Source organism: Calypte anna, chromosome 10, assembly GCF_003957555.1.
Source record: "Calypte anna isolate BGI_N300 chromosome 10, bCalAnn1_v1.p, whole genome shotgun sequence".
In the NCBI taxonomy this organism is placed as follows: domain Eukaryota; kingdom Metazoa; phylum Chordata; class Aves; order Apodiformes; family Trochilidae; genus Calypte; species Calypte anna.
In genome coordinates this window covers 7,046,156-7,053,779 of record NC_044256.1, presented here as the reverse complement: position 1 = coordinate 7,053,779, position 7,624 = coordinate 7,046,156, and the positions used below count along the sequence as shown (strand labels likewise).

Below are 7,624 nucleotides of genomic sequence, written 5' to 3'. Positions count from 1 at the left end.
ACTTTGCCTAAAAAGCAACTCCAATGTGGTGCCTCCATTAGGAATTATTTTTTTTTTCTAATAAGAGTTCTGCAAGATTCTACTCAGTGAAATGGAGCTGAGAGCAGCACATGTTAAATGCTGATGGTCACTCATCAATTTGAGGTCAAAGTTTTATAAAACAAGTTTAGTTCATTTATATTTGCATATAAAGTAGAATTATATTTAAAGGAGTTTGGTAAGAGAAGGGAAAAGGGATAGCATGTTTATTTCAGGCAGTTACATCTGAAATTTGAAACAAAATGGCTAAAAGAAATAATTGGTAAAATAAAAAGATTTCAGGAAAGCCAGAAATCATGCTATGGTTCTATCTAGACTGCTCCTAAAGTGCCAATTACCTGTGAAGGAGAAAGTGGGAATATAGGGGAGCCTGACTGTTGTGACACCACTGAAGCAGGAATTGGTACTTGTAACACAGATTGTAAAGCTGTGGGAAGCAGGAAATTGCAGCTGAAGGAGAGTGAGTGGGCCTGGCTCTTACTCTGCAGATAACTTCTGCAGTTAACTACTGCTGATCTCACAATTCTGTTCTGTAATTTCAGTCTTTATCTCTGTGTTTGGAGTGGGTTGTGTTTATGTTGCAATTTATATGGCTTCTTTTTAAATGTAATTACTACTTTTTGTTAATTTGTATTATAAGAACATCTTCTACATGCTCAGTTGGAGTGCATGGTTAGATATAACTTCCAGGCTAGGAATCTTAATATTATCTAACTGGATAATTAGTTATATTTTTTCCCCCATTAGACTTTTTTTTTCTTTATATATAATTACCTAGTTGCAAATGGGGGGTGGAAGTATCAGCTGTCCTGCCTTTCAGAAGAGGAAGCTTTTAAGTACTGGAGATCTGGTCAAAGAGATCTCTTTATTTAGTTCCCTCATAGCATTTCAGTGCAGGTGTTTGTAGTCCAGTGCTAATGGAACACCACCTGCTGCTGCTGCTTGGGATTATTGATTTTAATTGCAATTGTGCAGCTGTGTTCCAGATTGCTGTACTAATAGTATGCTGATTTCTGCCAGTAAACTTTAATTTGTGAGTGCTTTTAAAATTAATTTTTATGGGACATTTCAGAGGTGGGATGTTATCTAATGAAATGGAGATGTTGGGAGTGTGCAGCCTGCAGATTTGCTGTAGGAACCTGTTAAATGTGTAAGGATTTTATGAGTAAATTAGATGACTTGATTTAATTAGATTACTTGAAACTTTCAGAGTTATTACCAAGGATTCTTAGGGACTGATTGAGGGTGTGCCAGCCTCGCATGTACCTTGGGAGAGGTCAGGAGATGAATCCAAACCATGGGACTGTTTGTGTTCTGAGTCACCACAATGGAAAAAGCACACAGTGGTGGGAAACAGTGAAGCAGAACAGACTTGGTCTTACTTGAAACCTTTTAACACTATTACTAGGAAAAATTCCCTGAGGACTTTTGGCAGCTTCCATCTTTTAGAGCTGTTTCTGTCCTTTGGCAGGACAGACCAGGCTCTGTAGTGATTATTCATGCTGGTCTGGGTGATGTCAGGGGCTCCTATGTGCAGTGGTAATTGTTCCTACAGTGTTTTCCAGTGTGGTGGCAGTCTGGGGAACATTATTGTTGAACTGGCAGCTGTGATCATTTTAAGCACCGTGTCATCTAAATGGGTTCTAAATCTTTATTAATGTTGTAATACGTAGTGGTAGTCTGTTTATGCTACCAGGATTGTGCTGATATTGCTGGGAAAGCTGAACTCATCATAATGGTTTGAGATGCATCTTTTTAACGTGTTACTGTATAAGAAGCCAATGACAGCATAATTCCTAGATTCAGAGGGAACTGCAGCTCTCCAAGGCTTAGTAGATTAGAGTGTGCTTGAAGATATTCATGGTAACCTTAGAACAGAAAGTAAGGTTACCTTCTTTAATGTCTTACTCTGATTTACAGCCCTTGTTTTATCTCAGATTGTGTGATTTTGGCATAAAAAGGCAGCTGGCTGTCAAGGTGAGCATCAGGAAATCCCCAAAGGACTGAGGAAATTGACTGAAGCATGGTTACACACATAGTGATTGTTGTGTATCCTGTGACTGTTTCATTCTGGTTCAAGAGACTGAGTTTTTTCTTGCCAATACCAGTACAAGGAATTTGGCAAGTCTGTTTCATCATCATGTTTATGTATGTATCTAGGCAACATGTCTTAGTCACCACTAGATGATTACTTCTGTGAGGCACACTGAAAAACCAAAATTATAGTGATCTGGTTTAGAAATCAAACTGAACTCCAGGCACCCAAAGGTACTCATCATATATATATATATATATATATATGTGTGTGTGTGTGTGTGTGTGTGTCAGGGGAGTTACCAGTGTACCACAGAACAAAGAAGTATCTGAATTTCTGGTTTACCATTTGTTTGTGATGTGTATTCCTTATTGGCTCTTTCTGTCACTATATGTACCTCTCTGACTGCCAGTAGTTAGCATGCCAAACAAAGGAAAAAAGATGCAGTAGTCTGGACTTAATCGTGAGGGAAATAGGTCTACTGCACCTTGGAAGTTGCTGATCCATATTGTTGCTTGGGTGAGCTAGAGGGGAGTAACAAAAGATCTTGCTTCCTTCTGAGCATCTTGACAGAATGTAGATGATACCATTTTGTTTCCTGTTAACAGTATAGACAGCCAGTGTAATGAGATTCCACCACGGTGACTCAAACTTTATTGGTTTAGGCAATTGATAATGACTTTAATAGGGCTGTAAATGTGCCCTGAGACAGCTTGCTTTCTTGTTAGCTCTTGTACATAGTTAAAAAAACTGTCTTTCTGACAGTCCTGTAACTATAGTCTTTCTGTTGTTACTCCCAGGTCTTGACCCAGATCCAGAGTCACCCAGGCATCTGGTTCTTGGGGGAGGCAAGCTCCTTGTGCCCGTTGGCACATTTCTACTGAGATTGTGAGATAAAATGATGAGGATGATGGTGTGATTTACATGATGAGAACAATATTTAAAAAGAAATTTTAAAAAGAAATTAAGAGTTCAAACTAAGGTTGTGGTCAAATATGCGTGAAAGTGACAAGAGGAGGGATTTGGAGCAGCAGACGAATTAGTTTGCAAATGTAGAGTTGAGAAGTAGCTGAAGACAAAACCAGTGATAAAAGGATATCAGGATATAACAGGAGACTTGGCAGGCACATGAAGCTAACTGGTGGGAAAGAGAGGTAGATGTTTTACTGGCTGTGAAAAGCACTTCCTGTCAGGTTCTAACGTAATGTGTGAAGTGCTGCAAGAATTCTGTATGGGAAGTAACTGTAGAAATAACTCATGTCACATCTTTGTCAGTTAAAATAATTGCTAAAATATAACCTTTCAAGAAGGGTTCATCAGCTTTCACATAATGTAGACTTTCTGTGGAACAGATTAAGATAATTTGAAAACAGTTTGATTCTAATTTATTCCTGCATGTTGATGAAGTAATACTAAGTTGCTGAGCATTTTCTTCATCAAGTGCAATATTTAGTCTTTGTCCTGGAGAGTTAACAGTCAAAAGACAAGATCTAATCAGTGAGAAGGCAACAACCTAAGATAACACAGCAAACCATAGCACTGCAAAGCATACAGTGCACGTGTCCAGTTTATAACCTGGCTTTCCTGCTTATGAGCTCATAAGATCTCTGTACCCAGACTGAACTAGCAATTGCCAACTACCTTATTTGTTGTAATGTTTCATTTGTAAAATACAGATGTAACAAAATATTAGAAATCTGGCTAACACAGGAAAACATTCCAGAGATAAGGCTAGCTCTTTAAACGGGATTATTTCAAGTAAATGAAATTAAGAGTGGAGAGTTAACATTTGTGCTGGAATGTGCATGTAGTGTAGGAATGAGATTGCACAGAACAGAGTTGATCTGAGGGCTTAGGTTGTTAGGTGGAGCACCTAACAAGATGTCTGGTTCTGTGGTATTGTATTAGATAAAAGATGGCATTGGTATTCTTGGTATTCAATCTGTTTTTCAAAAGCATACACTGGAATTACAGTTCTGTAAGATTTAAAGTAAATCTCTACAGATGTTAAAAGATGCTGTATTTCCCCCTGGTCCCCAAAAAGCCCTTAACCCAAGTTTAACACTTTCAGTGTTTAGAATTTTACTAATGTGGTCTAAGTGTGATTTTAGGAGTCTTTCATCCTTTCTGCTAGAGCCATTAACATAGTAACTTGCTATCCTGGGAACCCAACTAGCCTGTTGTGTAAATTGTACTTTCTCTGTAACCTGTGATTACTCTGAGTGCTAATAACAAATCTACGTGTATTTGTGTATTTGTATCACAGTAGTTCCCAAATTAGGCCAGATAATGAAGATGCAAAAATAACACCTAGAGGTCTGCCTGATCCATATGTTAACCAGAATGGAATTTATATTATCCTCTTGCAACATTACACATCTAGTGAAACAACACTGTACATAGAGGCTCAGCCACACCTATCCCAGAAAATCTTGTGTACTGATCCCTTTTTTTGTATTAAAAATAGATATTGACAGAACTGGGGCTGTCATAATTCCAGTGATAATACATCTTTGATTCTTTGTAGACAGAGTGTGAGCAAGATGTATGTAGATGAAGTCAAACTATTGGGGACAAAAGTGAGAGAAAAATCTGTTGAGAGCTGGAGTGACCTCCTATGCACTAATGTTATTGCAAAGGTAAAGTTTGGGTCAGAGGGCAACTAAATTGAATAATCAAGCACATCAGGCTTCCCATGATGTAACTTAAGAAGATAATGACAAGAAAAATAAAAGGTGTTGCTGAGGTGGAAGATAATAGTATAATGAATTGAAAGAGGGAGGGGGAAAAATACAGAATTAGTATCAAACAATGTTAAGTATTTACAAAACAACAGGAGAGGTAGCAAAGGTCATGTCACTGAGTCTGAGAGGATAGGCTAGGTGGACCTAGGGCCCATAGGGTATAGGATGAACCACAATCACAGTAAGCTGTTAGAAGGGAAAAAGGAGAAATTAGCACAATTACATTTGGTTTTCCATCTGCAGGACTCTGGGGAGCTCCAGTCAACAAAAGTGCTCTCTGATTTCTGTGGTCAGACTGCAGGAAGCTGGAGATCACAAATAGGTAATTGTAGCTGATGTAGTTGCTGGGTGTTTGAAATAGGACCTTCCATGCAGATATTTTAAGGGGTGCAGAAATTAAGCAATGTGAAAACAAATAGAAAATACTTCTTGGCACTTCCTTTCTTGCAGGCTAGTTGCAGCGTGTTTGTTCCAGTAAATCCTTTGTAAGGCAGGCACAGAGAGACTCTGGGTTGAGGTAAGTGCAGTCCTTGCCCCAGCCTAGTGCTGATAGCAGTTCCTTTAATGTTGTGCTCAGTTGCAGTGGTCATGGACCAGAACCCCTTCTTGTGACAGGTGCTGTACAAGCCCTTTAAGACTTGGGTAGATCTTTACAATTAACTTGTGTGACTTACAAGTTCATGTCTCATTTGAAAATAAGTGATTCAGGCACTTGGCTGCTGTTCTCCCACTGAATTAATTTCCTTTCCATTTGGCAGATAACAGAAGCCTTTCCTATTTGCACAGCCTGACTGCTGCCTTCTTCAACTCGTGGGTTTTACAGAGTTTTTTCTCAAAGGTATGGAGAATGTGTTGTATTTCTGTGGGCAGGATCACCAGGTCTCGGTATTAAGGGATGGCTGGTTGTTCTGCCAAAATTGATTTGTTTTCTGCTGTTCACATTACTTAGATTCCCGAGCTGGTACAAGTGCCTTTGATGTCAGTTGACCTACATAAGCAGAGAAAAATTGAGGGAATTCATAATATGTTTGAATATAATGTTTGTATCTTCATGACTCTGAATATGGCTGCTCTTTTATTTTTTTCCTATTGTCAGTCTTTTTGCTTTTGAAATTACTTCAGCAGTCCCTGAAGCTTGTGTAAGTTTAGAGAGGCTACTGTCTATTTTAAACTATAGTGAATGTGTGATTCTATGATTGAATAATTGATGATTAAGTTGGATATTAGAGACAGCATCTCTGTTCCCTTTCTGAAGCTGTTGAAATTGCTGGAAAATCTTTTTATGCTGCAATTAATGTAGCTGTAATGATTAACAGTTCACTTGATATCAGAGCTTTTCACAACCTTCATGTGAAGATACAATTAATGAAAATTAATAGTGATAATGAGCTACTTCAGATTTGAAGAAGTATTGACTTACTAGAAGGAGGACAATTTTCTAAGGAAAGGGGAACTGTGTTGTCATTGGAATAGGCTTCAGTAGAGGACTGAGAGGTAAATGGACGTTCAGTTAAGAGAATGCTCATTTCTCAAGTCATTAATAAATGACTAGGTACAGCTTATACAAGAAGGCAACATGTAGCTTGTTGGCAATATATTGCATATGTGAAAACAGTTTTTTCAGCTGAGGGTGTTGTTCCTGCTCTTGCCTTAAGAATGTTTGCCAAGAGGTAGGGGTAAAACAACTCTCCCTGAGGGGTTGTACATCCATTAGTAGCACACTAGCTTTCTGGCTTCTGCTTAAGTTTCTTATCCCTATTTAAAGCCCCTAATGAATACTGCAGTACTGGATGGCTGTTACTTGGCCCTAAGTGTTCTTGGTTTGGCTGTTACTTGGCCTTAAGTATTCTTGGTTTGTGAATCACCTTTCTAAGTTGCCAGTGATTTTTCCAAGAAACCTGAAAAATGGGGAAATTATCTGTTTAATTGCTAGTGACAGACACTGATGGAAGAGGGGTACCTAGGAATTAATTTTTAAGGACAATTTAGTTAAAAAACAGAGAAATATAACTCCAGTGGCCTTGTCAAAAAGAAAGCTGACATGTCAAGCTGTGGCAATACTGGCACTGATTTTTTTCCTCTTACAAAACACTATGCTATGATATGCCTTTCCCCTTTGTGGGTATGGCTGTCCCCTTTGTGTCAGTTTTGCTTACTCAGAAAAGGGATATTGAAATAATTTTCACCTTCTGCAGTGACCAGTTCACCTCCATGTGAACTGTTGCCTATTCTATTGCCTCCATGTTCAAAGTCGAGTGTAGTAGTTCTTAATATTTCTCTTCTTCTATCTCTGATCTTGTTTCATTCCAGGTATTATGTTGTGTCTCAGTCATGTTCTGGGTGTCTCTTTTGTGCTTGTCTCCTTTTGCCACCACTGTTTTTACGCAAACCTAGAACTTCTTTTACCCTCTTTGACTGCCAGCTGGCATCTCTGTGTCACAAAAGAACCCCAACAAACCTATAGCAGAGGCAAATATCTCTTTGTAGAATCAAAACCACTCTGTGACAAGTTACTCTTGAAAGGTCTAACCTTCAGGAGATAAAAAAACAACCTTGAAATTTGAGCAACTTGGGGCTTTCAAAAAGAGGTCTAGTGGGAGGTGTCCCTTCCTGTGCTGGGGGGTTGGAACTGGATGATCTTTTAAGGTCCCTTCCAACCCAAACCGTTCTATGATTCTGTAAAATTACAGGAAGAACTGTGTGAATTGGGGATTAAGGAGTGCTGGGTTTTTTTGTTTGGTTGTTTTTTTCTGAAATATTTGAGATTGATCACTGGTAAATCGGTCACACAGTTGTGGTAGTACAG

General features: G+C 38.7%; 1 long non-coding RNA gene across 1 annotated transcript; it reads left to right on the top strand.

Moving 5' to 3' along the window:
* The first annotated feature begins 4,621 nt into the window (after window positions 1–4,621).
* On the top strand, window positions 4,622–5,423 carry LOC115598893. The gene is made up of 3 exons (XR_003988001.1): window positions 4,622–4,713; window positions 5,062–5,140; window positions 5,269–5,423. It is a non-coding gene; the product is annotated as an uncharacterized LOC115598893 (long non-coding RNA).
* The last annotated feature ends 2,201 nt before the right edge of the window (window positions 5,424–7,624 follow it).